The following is a 17,335-nucleotide window of genomic DNA, read 5'->3' as shown; positions in this document are numbered from 1 at the left end:
GAAATGTCTTCATCCAGAGAGTGGGGAGCCTGTAGAATTCTCTGCCACAGAAAGCATCAGGGCCAGAATACTGAATGTTGTTCAGGAAGGAGTTGGATTGAGTTCTTAGGAGGTAAAGAGAGAGTGCGGGAGACAAGGGACCAGCCTTGGGTGATCAGCCATGATCCCTTTGAATGGGAGGAGCAGGCTAGAGGAGCTGAATGGCCTTACCCCGATGATATGTTTGATGTTTCTCTGTGAATGGCCCAGTTGCCACTGACAGGTGGAGGACAAGGGAAGTTTTGCCTCGATATATGCAGGCCGTGAAAATGAGGGACAGTAATTTCTAGTTGACAATTTAGAGAGAATTGGTGCAGAGCGATCTTTTGAGTTTAGCATGGAATAGTTTGGGTTGGATCGGTGGGATATTGTTAAGAAGAGAGGCTGCACAGAAACAATGATGTTAATGCAACGGTGAGGGTTTGGAGAGAATTTTACAGACACGAGTGTTGGCAGAGGGTCAGGGCAACAGGGAACAGGAAACACTGGGGTTGGTGTTTGCTGAAGGGATGGTGTCATTGACAGGAAATCCCTCTCTGAATCCAGCACAGGCAAACAGCACTGAGATGGCAGTACTCATTGTACCCTGTTTCTGATCCTTTCTCTCCTCATATTTCTTCCCATTAAACTCCAGAATTGAAGACAAGATGGGTGAGACACTCCAGCAGGTAGACCCTGGCGATCATTCTCCAGTTGGCACTCGATGTGGGTTTCAAACTGACGTTGCTCACATAGTATATGAATGTGTGCGTATGAGAGAGTATGTGTATGAGTGCGTTTGAGTGAGAGTGTGAAAGTGTGCATGTCTGTGAGAGAGAGAGACACACACACACATTCTCATTGACACTTACACATACTTTCACGTGTGCACTCACTCAGTCACTTCTGCAGTGCACCTTGTAGACCACACTTGAGAAGCCGAACACCATTCAGGGACAACACAGCCCCTGCTTAATTGACACCACATCCATTCTCTCTACCACCTGTGCTCAGTAGTAGCTACGAGATGCCCTTCAGAAATTCACCAAAGATCCTCAGGCAGCACCTTCCAAACCCACAAAGACGTCCATCGAGAAGGACATGCACAGCAGGTACGTGAGAATACCACCTCCTGCAAGTTTCCCTCAGAGCCACTCACCATCCCAACTTGGAAATATATCAGCATTCATTTAGTGTCGCTGGGTCAAAATCCTGTAGTTCCTTCTCTAATGGTGTCGTGGGTCTACCTACAGCACAGGGACTGCAGTGGTTCAAGAAGGCAGCTCATTACCTTCTTCTCAAGGGACCAACTAGGCTTGGATAATAAATTCTCGGCCCAGCCAGTGATTTTCACAACCCACCAGTGAATTAAAAAAGAAATAAAGCACTATTTGGGAATGTGCATTATGAGGATGTGGGCAGGCTGAACAAGTGGCAGACGAAATTACTTGGGGAGACATATAAAGAAATGTGCTGTGTTCAGAGGAATGGTCAGCACAGATATAAACTAAAGGTTAAAATTGGAATAATCGTTGCTTGCGCATCAGTCAAATAATCCAGATTCATTTACTAGCAGGAGAAGCTGAATATTTACAGTAAAACTTTCCTATGTTCTTTCTCTTATTTTCTCCAGCTGTTTCTTCCCGCATGTTCCCGGCAACACAGGTAAATTAGTGAGGTGGTTAGCAACTTTGAACAACATTCAAACACTGTCCAAATGGTCTGAAAATCACTCTGGGGTGCAAACCCAGCAATTTTACGTCAGTTAGACAAATTGGAGCAAATGACCCGTTGTGTCTGACTTGTTTGCAAATCTAAAGCACAGCAGTTCAAATCGAGGACACATTCAATTTCCGTTAGCTAGTGAACTGAGGGTTGGTCAGTCCCATTAGTGGTGAGGTTATCCATTGCAGTTGGAAGAATTGAAAAAGGCAACTTATCATCTGAATAGGAGAAAAAGTTCAAAACATCAGTGCAAAGGCTACAGCAGGTCACAAGGAAGACATTTATTGCAAACGGAATGGAGTTTGGAAGTAGGTAATTGTTACTGCAACTGTACAAGGGATTGGGGTTTCCACATCTGGATTACTGCAGACAGATTTGGTCCCATTCCTTGAGGAGGGATGTAATTGAATTGGAGGGAGTTCAAAGGAGATCACCGAATTAATTGCCCAGATGAAAGTTTAGTCTTATGAGAAGAGACTGGTACAATTTTGATCTCTGTACTTGAGGACAGATGCAGTTTATACTGGAAGTAGTTCAGAGGAGATTCACTCAATCATTTCCAGAGATGAAGGGTTTGTCTTAGACGAGAGATTGAGCAGTTTCTCTGGAGCTTGGAAGAGAGGAGATCTAACTGAAGGTTATAAGATGCGAAAGGGCATATTGACAAAGGAGTTGGAGAGAGGATGTTTGCTCACATGGGAGAATCTAGAATAAAAGGTTATCATTTCATGATAAGGGGCTGGGCAGACTGAAAACAGAGGTAAGGAGCATTGAATTCTCTCAAATGATGAGGGGGTTGTACATCTGTGGGAACATCACCCCCCACCACTGCATAAATTAGAGGAGGAGACAGACAGATTGTTAATCAGTGATGGGTCAAAGGGAGTGTTTGCTGGAAAGTGAAGTTGAGGCTGAGATGGGATCAGCTGCGATCGTATGGAATAGCAGAGCAGGTTCCTGAGGGGCCAAGTGGACTCGACCTGATGCCAGCCTGGATGTTCTTGTGGAGTTATATTGTTAGTTAATAGCAAAACTGCTAGGAGGGAGAAAATTAAGTTTGAGTTAACAAAAAAGGTTTTAATTCGTGAGCATTCGAAAATAAAGACAAACATGATTCATCACAAATTTGGTGAAGGGCGTTGGTTGAAAGAAATGGAAAGACAATACATTTAGGGGGGTAAAAAAAAAACTAGAGCAGGTTTGGAGCAGAGGGAGCTGGGAGTATATGTCCACAGATCAGTGAAGGCGGCATAACAGGGAGAGGGCATTTAATAAAACACACAGCATTCTTGGTTTTATTAATAAGGGCATAGAGTCCGAGAACAAGGAGGTGATGTTGAAGTTATAAAAGACACTGGTGGACCTCAGCTGGAGTGTTAGAGAGAGGGAGAGAGTGATAACTGGTAGGTGGAGGTTTAACCTGAGGGTTACCATGCCTCACACAAGGGGAGAGATGGAGAAGGACAGTCCTTCATGGTAACCTCAGTCAGTGAGAGATGCAAACCCATGCAGTCGATGTTATTCCGTATTTCAAACCAGCCATCCAGCCAACCGAGCTAACCCAACACAAAGCAGAGGGCAGAAAAGAAATTAATTCAGGTGACAGCACAAGTATTGAATGGAGAATATTAGATCATGTTGGAGATGCACCTTTGATCTGTTGGATATTTCTTTGTATGTGTGTAACACCTTACCTTCACAGGCAACAGAAGCTGAATTTAGAAATACATTTGACAAAGGAAGTTGGCCTTCTATTATCCAGGCTGGTTTTGTTCTGTTCTGGACACCTTACTAAAGGAAGGATGTTCAAACCCTGGAGACAATGTGAGGGAGATTTACGAGAATGATACCAATGATGAGGGAATTTAGATGCAGGGAAAAGTTCAGGAGATTGAGCTTATTCTCTTTCGAGCAGAGAAGATGAAGTGGTGACCTTATTGAGGTGTTGAAAGTTTGAACAATTCTGACGGGAAAGTAAATTCTTGTTTCCCACTCATTGGTCTATTAGTAACTGGCTGGTAGAATTTCAAGATTGTCAGAGAGTGAGATGAGGAGAAACTTATTTGGATTGTTGGGTTTTGAATGTGCTGCTTTGGGGAGTGGTGGAGGCAGACTTCATAGGAGGTTTGAAAAGAGAGCTGGATATAAATTTGGAAGGGATGATGTTAGAGGGCTACAGAGATAGGGCTGGAGAGTGGGACTACCTGGGTAGCTCATTCAGGATCTCAAATGGCCTCCTTCCATAGAGTAAAACTTTATGATTCTCTGAACATAGAAGTTCTCAGCCCCGTTTCGGACAATTCCAGGAGGACATTCCATGGGACTTCGGCTCAGTGTCCTTGTTGCCAGGAGTTTTCGTACACGCACAGCAGCAAATTGTTGTCACAAGTGGGATTGGAAGTCAGTTGGGTAACGGTCTGGAAATATTTCATTCCAGGGGAGACAATGGGAAATCGAGCTGAGGGCACGAGTGAGGACACACCTGCAAGAAATTTCGAACATGCAGAGATCGAGTCAAGTTGATTGAACGGTGAGTATGAATCTGTGAGCTGCTGATCCTACACCGTTACGTATTAGTCAGCATTCATGCTGGTATTCATCTGATTGGAAAGATCCACAAAAACAAATCTCTTCCTGGAAGTGTTGGGGAGGGAAGTTTGAGTTGTTTCCTTTACAAAAGAGAAGGTTGATAGGTGAGGGGGACTTGTTAGCACAGTGTAAGATTGGTAGTGTTGTAGAGCAGAGAGCCCGAGGGTTTCAGGTGCATAATTCTTTGAAGGTTGTGTCACATGTAGACAGGGTGTTTGAGAAGGTGTTTAGAACATTTACCTTTATATTTTTTAAACTGAAGAGTAAGAGGTTTAGAGATGGATTTGAGGATTGTTTCACCCAGAGGATGGTGGGGATCTGGAATGTGTGAAAATAAAATATCTGGACTTTCAGTTTCTATTTGAAATCACTAATTGCTCCAGTGTGTGGAAATGCCACTTTGTAACTGCAGGGAGTTCCATGATTAATTAATGTGGAATATTCATGTAAAGGAGCAGGAGGAGATCATTCAACCCATTCAGCGTGCTCCACTATTCAGTGACTCCATAGACCTGCCTTTGGCCTCTATTCCCCTTAATAACTTTGCTGAACAAAAACATTATCTCTCAGATTTAAAACTAACAACTGATCCAGTAATGCCTGCTGTTTGTGGAAGAGAGTTCCAAATCTCTCCCAGCTTTTGTGCGTAGTAGTATTTCCTAGCATCTCTCCTGAACAGTCTGTCCCTAATTCTCTGGCCATGCCCTCCCTAGTTCTAGGATCCCCGACCAGTGGAAACACTTCCAATTTCCATACCCTGTCTTTTCCTGTTAATCTCTTTGATCAGATCATCCATAAACGTGTAAATTCTGGCTTAATTTATGTAATCTCTCCTCGTAACTTAACCCCTGAAGTCCAGGTATCATTCTTCTAAACTCACGCTGTACTCCCTCCCAGGCCAATCCAGCCTTCCTCAGGTGTGGTGCCCAGATCTGCTCCAAGTGGTGTCGGACCAGGGTTTTGTATAACTGCAGCATCCCTTCTGCATCCCTGTACACCAGATTTCTCAATATAACGGCCATCATACAATTAGCTTTTTTCAGGAAATGAATGACAGAAATAAAAGGAAACACAGAAGCTGTTGGAGAAACTCAGCAGGGACAGATATTATTTGCCACCTGGGGACTCACTGTTTACTGTAAGACAACTTTTCAACTTTCCTTCTGATCCTTTATTTTTGCTGGAGCTGTGTACTGTTCAGTAAAGAACACAGGCATACAATGGCAACTATTCATTTTGTTTACAAACCTTGAGATTCTCGAACAAGGGGGTGTACTCTGAGAATTATTATTAAATGGCGGAAAATCAAAGGCTTTCTGTATATCTGAGGGAGGCTGTGTGGGTATGACTCAATTTGGAATTTGTAGGGTAGACCCTGGGATCCATCTGAGGAAGACAGAACAATATTGATTCGTCGTGATTTCATTCCTTTGTTCCTCAGAGGGATATATATGATTAGACTCTTCCCTGATTGAGCCATTCCAACAATCTCAGTCTCCAGTCAGGAGTGTGATAGAATGCTCCCCCCTTGCCTGAATAGTCGCAGCTCCAACAACACTCGAGAAGCTAGACATCATCGAGGGACAAAGCAGCTCCACTTGGCTGGAACCACATCCACAAGCATCCACTTCTTCTACTACCCATGCTCAGTAGCAGCAGTGTGTACCATCTACAAGATGTACTGCAGAAGTACACCAAAGATCCTTAGGCAGCACCTTCAAAACTCACAACCACTTCCATCTCGAAGGAGAAGTACAGCAGATTCATGGGAACACCCACCCTCTATACCCTCAGTGTCCTGACATGGAAATATAACACTGTTCCTTCAGTGTCATTGTTTCAAAATCCTGGAATTCCCTCCCTCAGGGCAATGTGTGTCTATCTACAGAACATGGACTGCAGCAGTTCAAGAAAGTAGCTCATGCCTACCTTCTCAAGGGGGCAACTAGGGATGCGTTGGGCAATAATTGCTGGGCCCAGTAGGTGATGCCCACGTGCCATGAGCGAATAATAGTAACAAAAAAAATTGTAAATGACCCCAGGGCCTCTACCTTCCTATGTGAGCTTGTTCTGGGAGGGTAGGCACAAACTTTGTAGTGAATGTTGATGCAAAACACACATTCGATGTTATTGAGTCACCTGGTTTGTGAACTGCTTTGGAAAGGTCGATATATCGCCAAGAGCTTTAGTTTATATTCCTGCTGAGTTGGGGTTGTGACCTTAATTATCAGTTTGAGGCATTGTTTGCTGTTGGTTTAACATTCTGATCTCTAACCTTTCGGTTCACTTTGCATTATTGTTTCTTGATTATAGATGACTCCAAAACAGATAGCAGTTTGGTGTACTCAGTTTTCACCATTTCAAAAATAAGAAATGCTGGTAAAAGATACAGTGTGTAGATATATTTTATATATATACTTTCCTAACATTTTTGGTTCAGTGAAAGTGGAGATTTTCTCTAGTTTATCTTAACCCTCTAAAGCCCAGCCACTTTTAAACATCGCTAGTGAGAAAGGCCAATTTTGACGGTATTAGGCAAGAACTTTGAAAAGGTGACTGGGCGCAGATGTTCGCAGGTAAAGGGACGGCTGGAAAATAGAAAGCCTTTAGAAATGAGATAACGAGAGTCCAGAGAAAGTATATTCCTGTTAGGGTGAAAGGAAAGGCTGGTAGGTGCAGGGAATGCTGGATGACTAAAGAAATTGAGATTTCGCTTAAGAAAAAGAAGGAAGCATATGTCAGGTATAGACAGGAGAGATCAAGTGAATCGTTCGGGAGTATAAAAACAGTAGGAATACACTTGAGAGGAATCAGGAGGGCAAAAAGGGGACATGAGATAGCTTTGGCAAATAGAGTTAAGGAGAATCCGAAGGATTTTTACAAATACATTAAGGGCAAAAGGGTAACTCGGGAGAGAATAGGGCCCCTCAAAGTTCAGCAAGGTGGCCTTTGTGTGGAGCCGCAAGAGATGGGGAAATACCAAACGAGGATTTTGCATCAGTATTTACTATGGAAAAGGACATGGAAGGTATTGAATATAGGGAAACAGATGGTGACATCCTGAAAAATGTCCATATTACAGAGAAGGAAGTTCTGGATGTCTTGAAATGCATAAAAGTGGATAAATCCCCAGGACCTGATCAGGTGTACCCAAGAACTCTGTGGGAAGCTAGAGAAGTGATTGCTGGGTCTCTTGCTGAAATATTTGATCATTGATAGTCACAGATGAGGTGCCGGAAGACTGGAGGTTGGCTAAGGTGGTGCCACTATTTAAGAAGGGTGTTAAGGACAAGCGAGGTAATAATAGACCAGTGAGCCTGACATCGATGGTGGGCAAGTTGTTGGAGGGAATCCTGAGGGATAGGATGTACATGTATTTGGAAAGGCAAGGACTGATTAGGGATAGTCAACATGGCTTTGTGCGTGAGAAATCATGTCTCACAAACTTGATTGAGTTTTTTGAAGAAGTAACAAAGAGGATTGATGAGGGCAGAGCGGCAGATGTGATCTATATGGACTTCAGTCAGGCATTCAACAAGGTTCCCCCATGGGGGACTGATTAGCAATGGAGTGCAGGGAGAACTAGCCATTTGGACACAGACCTGGCTCAAAGGTGGAAGACATAGGGTGGTGGTGGAGGGTTGTTTTTCAGACTGGAGGCCTGTGACTAGTGGAGTGCCACAACGATTGGTGCTAGGTACACGACTTTTCATCATTTATATAATGGAAATGAAGGTGGACAGCGAAGAAGGTTACCTCTGACGACAACGGGATCTTAATCAGATGGACCAATGGGCTGAGAAAGATAAATGTGAGGTGTTGCGTTTTGGGAAAGCAAATCTTAGCAAGACTTACCAGTAAGTGTATAAGGTCCTTGGGAGTGTTGCTGAACAAAGAGACCTTGGAGTGCAGGTTTATAGCTCCTTGAAAGTGGAGTCGCAGGTCGATAGGATAGTGGAAAAGTTGTTTGATATACTTTCTTTTCCTGGTCAGAAAATTGAGTACAGGAGTTGGGATGTCATGTTGCGGCTGTACAGGCCACTTTTGGACTATTGCGTGCAATTCTGATCTCCTTCCTATCGGAAAGATGTTGTAAAACTTGAAAGGGTTTAGAAAAGATTTTTCAAGGATTTTGCCAGGGTTGGAGGATTTGAGCTATAGGAAGAGTTTGATTGGGTTGGGCTGTTTTCTCTGGAGCGTTGGAGGCTGAGGGGTGACCTGATAGAGGTTTATAAAATGATGAGGGGCATGGATAGGATAAATAGACCGATTCAAGAGCTTAATGTCTGAGAGTGGCCCCTTCTGGCCTTCATCATTGGGGCAATGAGACATTCGCTCTGGGTCTAGCATCATTCGCATAAAGAGCATTGCTATTTCATTGCCCTGAGTGTTTCTTTGATGACCCAAAGATAGGTGGAAGGACAGGTAGTGTTGAGGAAGTGTGGAGTGGACAACAAAATGGTAGATGGAAGACAATGTGGGAAAGTGGGAAGTTATGTACTTTAGTAGGAAGAACAGAGACTGTTTCCTAAATGGGAAAGGTTTCGGAAATCAGAGGCAGGAAGGGACTTGGGAGTCCGAGTTCAAGATTCGCTTCAGGTTAACAGGCAGGTTCAGTTGGCAGTTAGGAAGGCAAATGTAATGTTAGCATTCATTTTAGAAGGTGTAGAATACAAGAGCAGGGACGTAATGCTGAGGCTGTATAAGGCTCTGATCAGACCACATTTGGAACATTCTGAGCAATTTTGGGCCCCCTATCTAAGGACGGATGTACTGAACTTGGAAGGTTTCCAGAGGGGGTTTACAAGAAAGATCCCAGGGATGAAGAACTTATCATATGAGGAGAGGTTGAGGTCTCTGAGTCTCGACTCGATGGAGTTTAGAAGGGTGATGGAGAACCTGATTGAAATTTGGAGAATTCTGACAGGCCCGGATAGAGTGGACATGGAGAAGATGTTTCCATGAGTAGCAGAGACTAGGACCCAAAGGCACAGAGTCAGAGCGAAGGGAACTCCCTTTAAAACTCAGATGAACAGGAATTTCTTCAGCCAGACAGTGGGGAATCTGTGGAACTCATTACTGCAGATGGCTGTCATTATGTCTTTATGTCTTAAGACAGAGATGGATAGGTTCTTGATCAGGAGGAGGATCAACCGGTATAGAGAGAAGGCAGGAGAATAGTGTTAACAAACATATCAGCCATGACAGAATGGCGGAACAGACTTGATGGGCTGAATGGCTGCTTTATCCTATGGTCTTGGCTACTAAGCGACTAATGGCTTGTGATGCATCACACAGTTTTGGCCCTCAGATTCAGAGCTTTCTGAGCATGTGCTATGAGCCACCCACACTAAAAGGTGTGCAGGCAGCTGGACGACCAATAGAACATACGGGCTCAGAGCCCTTGGGAGCCAGCTTCCCTCTTTCTTTGTGGCTGTGACTGATCTCATCCCAGCCTCAAATACAATTTCCTGCTCCCACTCCTTTTAACCACACACCGATTGACAATCTGTTTGTCCCTTCCTTCAATTTATTAGTGTCCCGACATGCCCCCACCCTCGCCAAACACACATTGATGAATTCCCAGATATTCCCACCTCCTCTCCATTTGAGAGAAGCCATTTCTCAACATCTCACTTTTCAGTCTGTCCCACCCCCTTCTTGTGAAACAATGACCCTCTCGTTCTAAATTGTCACACGTGAGGAAACATCCTCTTTCTGTCTCCTTTGTCAATCCCACCCCCTTTAACCACCCTACATCCCTCGTTGGAACTCCCCTCATTCCTCTAAACTGCAGAGCATATTGGCCTTAACTGCTCAATCTCTCTTTGAAGACAAATCCCTCACCTCTGAACACAAAATGTACAAAATCACGTTAGATAGTATCTTGAATGTAGAATGCACTTCTCAAAGTGAGTTAGTCATAGTTTCCGAGAGGTCTGCAGCCCAGAAAAAAGGCAGATCGAGTCTGTGCTGGTCAGAAACAACCACCTCACTATTTTCTAATCCCTTTTCCTCAGTACTTGGCCCCATAGCCTTGGCGCCACGAGTGCAAATCTAAATCCACCTGATGACGGTTTCTGCCTCTCCCACCCTTACAGGCTGTGACTTCCAGATTCACCACTACCCTCTGGGTGAACAAGATCTTCCTCATATCCCCTCAATCTCCTGGCCCTTACCTTCAATATATACCCCTCGCCCCACCTCCGTCAAGGGGGGAAAATTTCTTCCTGCCTCCCCTATCTTCACCCCTCATCATTTTATATATCTCTCTCTTTCAATCCACTCTGCTGTAAAGACAACAATACTATTCTGTCCAACCTCTCTCAATCATTGAAACTCTCCAGCCCCCAAGGCAATATGCTGGTAAATCTCCTTGTGCATCCTCTCACAATTCATTTAGATTCCACGCGATAGTGAGATGAGGAACAGTCAACGAATGCAGCTTAACACGTGGCTGTGAGGCTGGTGCAGGAGGGAGGGCTTCAGATACCTAGACCATTGGGATAACTTCTGCTCTTTGTAGTTTTTATAAATGACTTTGATGAGGAGGTTGAGGGGTGGGTTAGTAAATTTGCAGATGACACAAAGGTTGGAGGTGTCATTGATAGTATAGAGGGCTAATGCAGGCTGCAGCGCGACATAGACAGGATGCAAACCTGTGCTGAGAAATGGCAGATGGAGTTCAACCTGGATAAATGCGAAGTGATGCATTTTGGAAGGTCAAACTTGAATGCTGAATATAGGATTAAAGACAGGATTCTTGGCAGTGTGGAGGAACAGAGGGATCTGGGTGTGCAAGTGCATAGATCTCTCAAAGTTGTCACCCAATAGATAGGGTTGTCAAGAAAGCATATGGTGTTTTGGCTTTCATTAACAGAGGGATCGATTTTAAGAGCCACGAGGTTTTCCTGCAGCTCCACAAGTCCCTGGTGAGCCCACACTTGAAATATTGTGTCCAGTTCTGGTGACCCTACTATCGGAAAGATACAGAGGCTTTGGAGAGGGTGCAAAGAAGGTTTACCAGGATGCTGCCTGGACTGGACCGCTTGCCTTCTGAAGAAAGATTGAATAAGCTTGGACTTTTCTCTCTGGAGAGAAGGAGGAAGAGAGGAGACCTGATCGAGGTGTACAAAATAATGAGAGGAATAGATAGAGTCAATATTCAGAGACTTTTCCCCAGGGCAGGAATGACTGGTATGAGAAGTCATAGTTTGAAGATATTAGGTGGAAGGTATAAAGGAGACGTCAGAGGTAGGTTCTTTACGCAGAGAGTTGTGAATGCATGGAATGCGTTGCCAGCTGTGGTGGTGGAAGCAGAATCATTAGGGACATTTAATTGACTGCTGGACATGCACATGGATAGCTGTGAGTTAAGGGTGCGTAGGTTAACATATTATATTTTACATTAGGTTTAAATCCCGGCACAACAACGTGGGCCAAAGGGCCTGTTCTGTGCTGTACTTTTCTATGTTCTATTCGTGCCATTGGTAAAATGTCTTTTCTTTCATTTACAGGTCACTCTCATGGTGCAGCAGGAAGGAAACACGCAAGTTATTTTGCAGTGAAAAAGAGGGCAGTTAATTTTTAATCAGCAAAGTTATGTTTTTAGCAGGCCGTTAATGTAAGTTCACCATTGTCTCATTAGAAAGACGGAGAAAGAATTGTGGGGGAGAAAAAGCAACAACTGTTTTATGGTTTAACTTGAGGGTCACCACATCTAAGGCACAGGGAATGATCACTCACAACAATCTCAACCAGAGCAGCAATTGAACTGCATGCTGTCAGCGTGACTATATATTGTAAGCCAACTACAGAATCAACTGAGCTAACCAACCCCTACATGGCCAGTGGTAAAATCAATGGGTGGCACAGTGGCTCAGTGGTTAGCATTGCTGCCTCAAAGCGCCAGGGACCCAGGAACAATTCCAGCCTCGGGTGACTTTCTATTGGGAGTTTGCACATTCTCCCCTTCTCTGCTTGAGTTTTCTCCGGGTGCTCCAGTTCCCCCCCACAGTCCAAAGATTTGGAGTTTAGATGGATTGGTTATACTAAGTTGCCCATAGTGTGAGAGTTATGCAAGCTAGGAGGATTAGCCATGGGAAATGCTAGGTTACAGGGATTAGAGAGGGTGTTGGGCTGGGGTTGGAAGCTATTCAGAGGGTCAATATATGGACCCGATGGACTGAAAGGTCTGCTTCCACGCTGTAGGATTCTATGATGTGCAGGTTCGGGGGATTGGCCATGGTTAATGCGGGGTAGAGGTAGGGTTGGGGTCTGGGTGGGATCCTCTTCACTGGTATGGGACAGACTGAATGGTCTCTTTCCACACTGTATGGATTCTGGGGACATCAATGTTTAGCTCAATGGTGTGTAGCAATTTATTCTGATCATCAATTTTGAGGAGATTCACTTTCAGTTTCTGAAATAATGGGGAAGCAAAAACCTGTTTTCAGCTTCCCAGGGAATGCCCTGCAGATGTGAATTTGAATCTTGCTGTAGCAGGTGGTGAGTTTGGAATTAAATTTTAAACAAAACAGATCTGGAGTTAAGACTCTAATGATGACTGTTGTCAGGAACAAACAACCATCTGGTTCAGAATTGAAGACTGAGGTGAGGAGGAGTTTCTTCTGAGGGTTGAGTGTCTTTGGAACTCCTTGCCACAGATAGCTGTGTGGGGGGACAGGGAATATGTTTAAGGCTGGAGTAGGTAGGTTCCTGATCAGTCGGGGAATTGAGGGTTACAGAGGAATGGGGCATCAGCCACTGTGTGATTGAATAGCTGAGCAGGCTTGAGGGGTCGAATGGCCTTCTCCTGTTCCTGTCTGTGATGGTCCTTAAGGGAATGAAACCTGCCCTCCTTACCCTCTCTGTTCTGCACTTGACTCCTAACCCTTTGCAAACTATTCACTGCCTTCTGGCTGAGCAAGTCGATTGGTTCAAGGTCATTTCGGAATCGCATCCACTTTCCACCTTGACAGAGATGACCACATCCTGTTCAGAGGACAGAGAAATAACATTTGTCAGGGTCAGTTTTAGGCTTGTCCCAATCATGTGCTTTGCCAAGAGAAATTGGTCTGTATAATGACCCCACATATTCACAGCTCCTCCTGTACATTCTGATTGTCTTTCAGGCAAAGTCTGTTATTCTCATCCGAGTTCACCAAGTCATACAGCACGGAAACAGGCCCTTCAGCCCAACTCACCCATGCTGACAAGGTTTCCCAAACTCAACTAGTCCCATTTATCTGCATTTGGCCCATATCGCTCTAAACCTTTCTTATCCATGTACCTTTCCAAATGTCTTTGAAATGTTGTAATTGTACCTGCCTCTACCACTTCCTCTTGCAGCTCATTCCATGTGCTTACTGCCTTCTGTGTGATAAATTTGTCTCTCAGGTCCTGTTTTAATCTTTCCCTTCTCACCTTCATCCTATGCTCACTAGTTTTATACACCCCTACCCTGGGTTAAAGACCATACCCTTTTCTGTGCCCCTCATGATTTTATAACCTCTGTAAGGTCACCCCTCAGCCTCCAACGCTACAGGGGAGAAAAGCTCCCAGCTTAAGAAGCATTCCCTTATAACACAAACCCTGCAATCTTGGTAATGTCTTTGTAACCTTTCCAGCTTAACAACATCCTTTCTACAGCAGGTTGACCAGAACTGTACACTGTATTCTAAAAGTGGCCTCACCAATATCCTGTACAGCTGCAACATGATGCCCCAACTCCTGTCGTCAATGCTCTGACCAGTGAAGGGAAGCAAGCCAAACGCTTACTTCACAGTGTCTTGCTGCAGTGCCAAATTTAAGGAACTGTCTTCCTGCACCCCTAGGTCTGTTTGTTCGAAACACTCCCCAGACTTGTACTATTAACAGTATAGGTTCTGCCCTTGTTTGCCTTACCAAAATGCAACACCTCGCATTTATCTAAATTAAACTTCATCTGCCATTCCCTGATCCACTGGCCCAGTTGATCAAATTTCCATTGTCCTCTTAGATAACCTTCTCCTCTGTCCAAAATGCCACAAATTTTGGTCCTGCTCCTACTACATTTCTTGTTGATCTGTTTTCAGGTTGACCAAGCGGAACAGCAACCACCCTGCATCACATACGCCACCCTGAGGCACACAGATACAGGAGGGGATGAGGAACCAGGTCAAGACTAAGAGGGAAACGTTTATGTTAGCCTTCCATAGACATTGTGAGACAGTGCAGAAGAAAGCCTGTGAACCTTCACAAATCGATCAACAGCAAATCTATCTTCCAGCAAATAAGGAGGACAAGGAAGAGAAGGCGTCGCACTGTCACGTTTCTGCGACTTGGCTAAGTTTTGTCTCAATTCACTCAACAAGATATCAGTTCGAAAGATGGATTTGTTTTGAGAAATCATCTGAAATATGGTCTCTCCCAGAACTCTCGGTGGGTCAATTTATACCTCTGTAGCATGATCTATCTGTTGATGGACAAGATTTGAGATTTTATGGTGTCTTTCCCTAACTTGAGCATCCAACTGATTTCCTGGGGAATGGGTTGAGGCAGACTAGACAATGAATTGAATGTACTCTGTGCATCATTTATTGATTTTGTAGTGAGCTGGAAATAATTCAAGACAGGATCATTCGCCAGCCCTATCTTCGTTGCCCTCCAACTTCACTTTATATACACATCCAGCTTTATTTTCATACCTCAAATGGATTCCACCTCCACCACTATCCCAAGTGCACAATCCAAATCCTAACAACTCTGAGTAAAGACATTTCTCTTCATCTCACACCTAACTCTCTTGCTGACAGTGTTGAAATTGTGACCCTTAGTTACCAACATACCAAGTAATGGTAACAAAATGTTCTTCTTTCCACTGTCAAAATTCTTCATATTTTTGAATACCTCATAAATTCCTCCTCTTAATCTTCTCTGCTTCAAGGAGAAGAAGCCTGGTGTCACTAATCCTTCCTTGTATGTAAAATCCTTCATTCCTGCTCTCATTCTCGTAAATCTCCAGTGGACCCTCTCCAGAGCTTGAAGATCCTTCCTTAAATAGAACTGAACACAAATGTGGCCTGACCAATGACTTGTAGAGGTATCGCATCACTTCCTCAGTTTTATACTCAATGCCTTTATTTATAACCATAAGGATCCTATAAACCTTCTTCACAACAGTTTCAACCTGCCTGGCCACCTTCAGAGAATGATATACGTGAACCCAGAGGTCCCTTTGCTCCAGTGCTCCCCTCAAAGATGTACCTTTGATCCTGCATTGTTGCCGTGTGTTTCTGTTAGCAAAATGCATTTCATTTTATTTCTCTGCATTTGAATTCATCTGCCAAATTTCTACCCATTTGGCCAACTTGTCAATCTCCCTGTGAAGTCACTCAGCATCATCCTCACAATTCACTCCTCTCCCTGGGTTAGTGTCAACTGCGAATTTAGAGATTATGTCCTCAACACCCAAGTCCGAATCATTTATAGAACCATGTAGTTATCAATGTGTACGTGTCAGTTTCTTCTATGTGCATGTAACTATCAATTCTACCTGTCCGTTTTCTCCTATGTGAATATGTGAATGTATTTACCAGTCTGTTCCTGCTCTGTGAATTGAGACTGTCAATGTTGACCTGTATTTGTCCGTTTCCTGTGTGAATGTGTGAGTGTATTTATTGGTCTGTCCCTACTGTGATTTGAGAATGTCGATATTAATCTGTATTTGTCATTTTCTCCTGTGTCAATATGTGAATGATATTTTTTATACCAATATGCAACACAACAGGATGTCATCTCCTTTCTCACCAAAATCAGAATCACTGATATGGTACAGCACAGAAGCAGACCATTCAGCCCATTGTGCCTGTACTAGGACATTCTCCTATGCATCAGTTCTGCAATAATTGTTGGGAATGTGAACTTCGTCCACACATTGTCAGTGTCCATATGGAAAGAACAATTTGACATCAGTTCTGTAGACAGCTGACTTTTAATAACTGTCGTCCTTTGTTGGTCAGATCACGTTTGTGTTCAGTTCTGGGCAACTTATTTAAGGAATGATCCTCAAGCTCTGGAGAGGGGTCATTGGAGATTTACTGGATCTCATTCATCTATGTTCAGTTGTGGTTTTGTCTGAGTGTAGCAGAAACTCTGTAAATAAACTCTTCAATGATGCTTAATTATATTGCATTTCAGTCTGTTTATTTTTACATTGTGTGAGGCCCTCAGCTGTGATATGTGATGTTGAGAGTCAATTCATATCTGGCAATAATTGAGGCCAAATTTTATTCTTTTCCTTTCAGCATCCAGCGGCTGAGTGAGAGGGAGTGTGCTCTTGTGCTGCCACTTTGTTTCTCCGTTCATGTCTCCTGTGGTGAATGGGAAACAGCCGAAGTTCTTTAATTGTTAGTGCCTGTAGGAATTACGTGCAAGTGAAATGTAACACTTTCTGTGCTGTTCTTAAGAGTCAAGGTAGGAAACACAATGGACCTTTTGTATCTTGTATAGTGCGGAATCTAATACACAGTATTGATATAAAATGTTGGTCTCCAGAAAGCCACCAGTTTTTGTTTCAGTGCATAGTGATGTTCTTTTATGAATACTGGTGAACTAAAAATCAGTGTAAACTGAATCCATTTGCAACTAAGTGACAAACAATTCAACTGCATTGGAGCTGACTGACCTTGTACGGAAAAGACAATTGGCTAATTTACTTCTATTTTCTGATGTAGACAGAACATTACCCTGCTCTGTAGTGTGATGATGCACCATTAGCAGTAGTCATATGTTGCTCGATAGTAAGGAGGAGGAAAGGAAAAGGACTTTTTTTTTGTCATGCAGTGCAGAATATGTAAACTGTCAAATTCAATTCATGGAATAATCAACACTGTTTAACTCTGCTTGAAAATAAAATGCACAATTCTACAAGCCTAACAAATTTGGCATTTTTTCCCCCCTTTTCTCCACTGCTTGGAAGGGTGGTTATTAGATTCCACTGATATATTGTGAAAATTGCAGC

At 43.6% G+C, this 17,335-nt stretch overlaps 1 long non-coding RNA gene across 3 annotated transcripts in view; it reads left to right on the top strand.

Moving 5' to 3' along the window:
• The first annotated feature begins 686 nt into the window (after positions 1 to 686).
• The window catches only part of LOC122544646, a 54,030-nt gene continuing 37,381 nt past the window's right edge, over positions 687 to 17,335 (top strand). The window contains exons 1-5 of one of the 3 annotated variants that reach the window (XR_006310395.1): positions 687 to 744; positions 4,181 to 4,273; positions 11,850 to 11,956; positions 14,409 to 14,754; positions 16,620 to 17,258. This is a non-coding gene — a long non-coding RNA (uncharacterized LOC122544646). The other 2 variants (XR_006310394.1, XR_006310396.1) reach the window with 2 other exon arrangements.

This window comes from Chiloscyllium plagiosum, chromosome 50 (genome assembly GCF_004010195.1).
Source record: "Chiloscyllium plagiosum isolate BGI_BamShark_2017 chromosome 50, ASM401019v2, whole genome shotgun sequence".
Lineage (NCBI taxonomy): Eukaryota > Metazoa > Chordata > Chondrichthyes > Orectolobiformes > Hemiscylliidae > Chiloscyllium > Chiloscyllium plagiosum.
The sequence above is the reverse complement of the archived record's forward strand: the minus strand, read 5'-3'. Positions and strand labels throughout refer to the sequence as shown.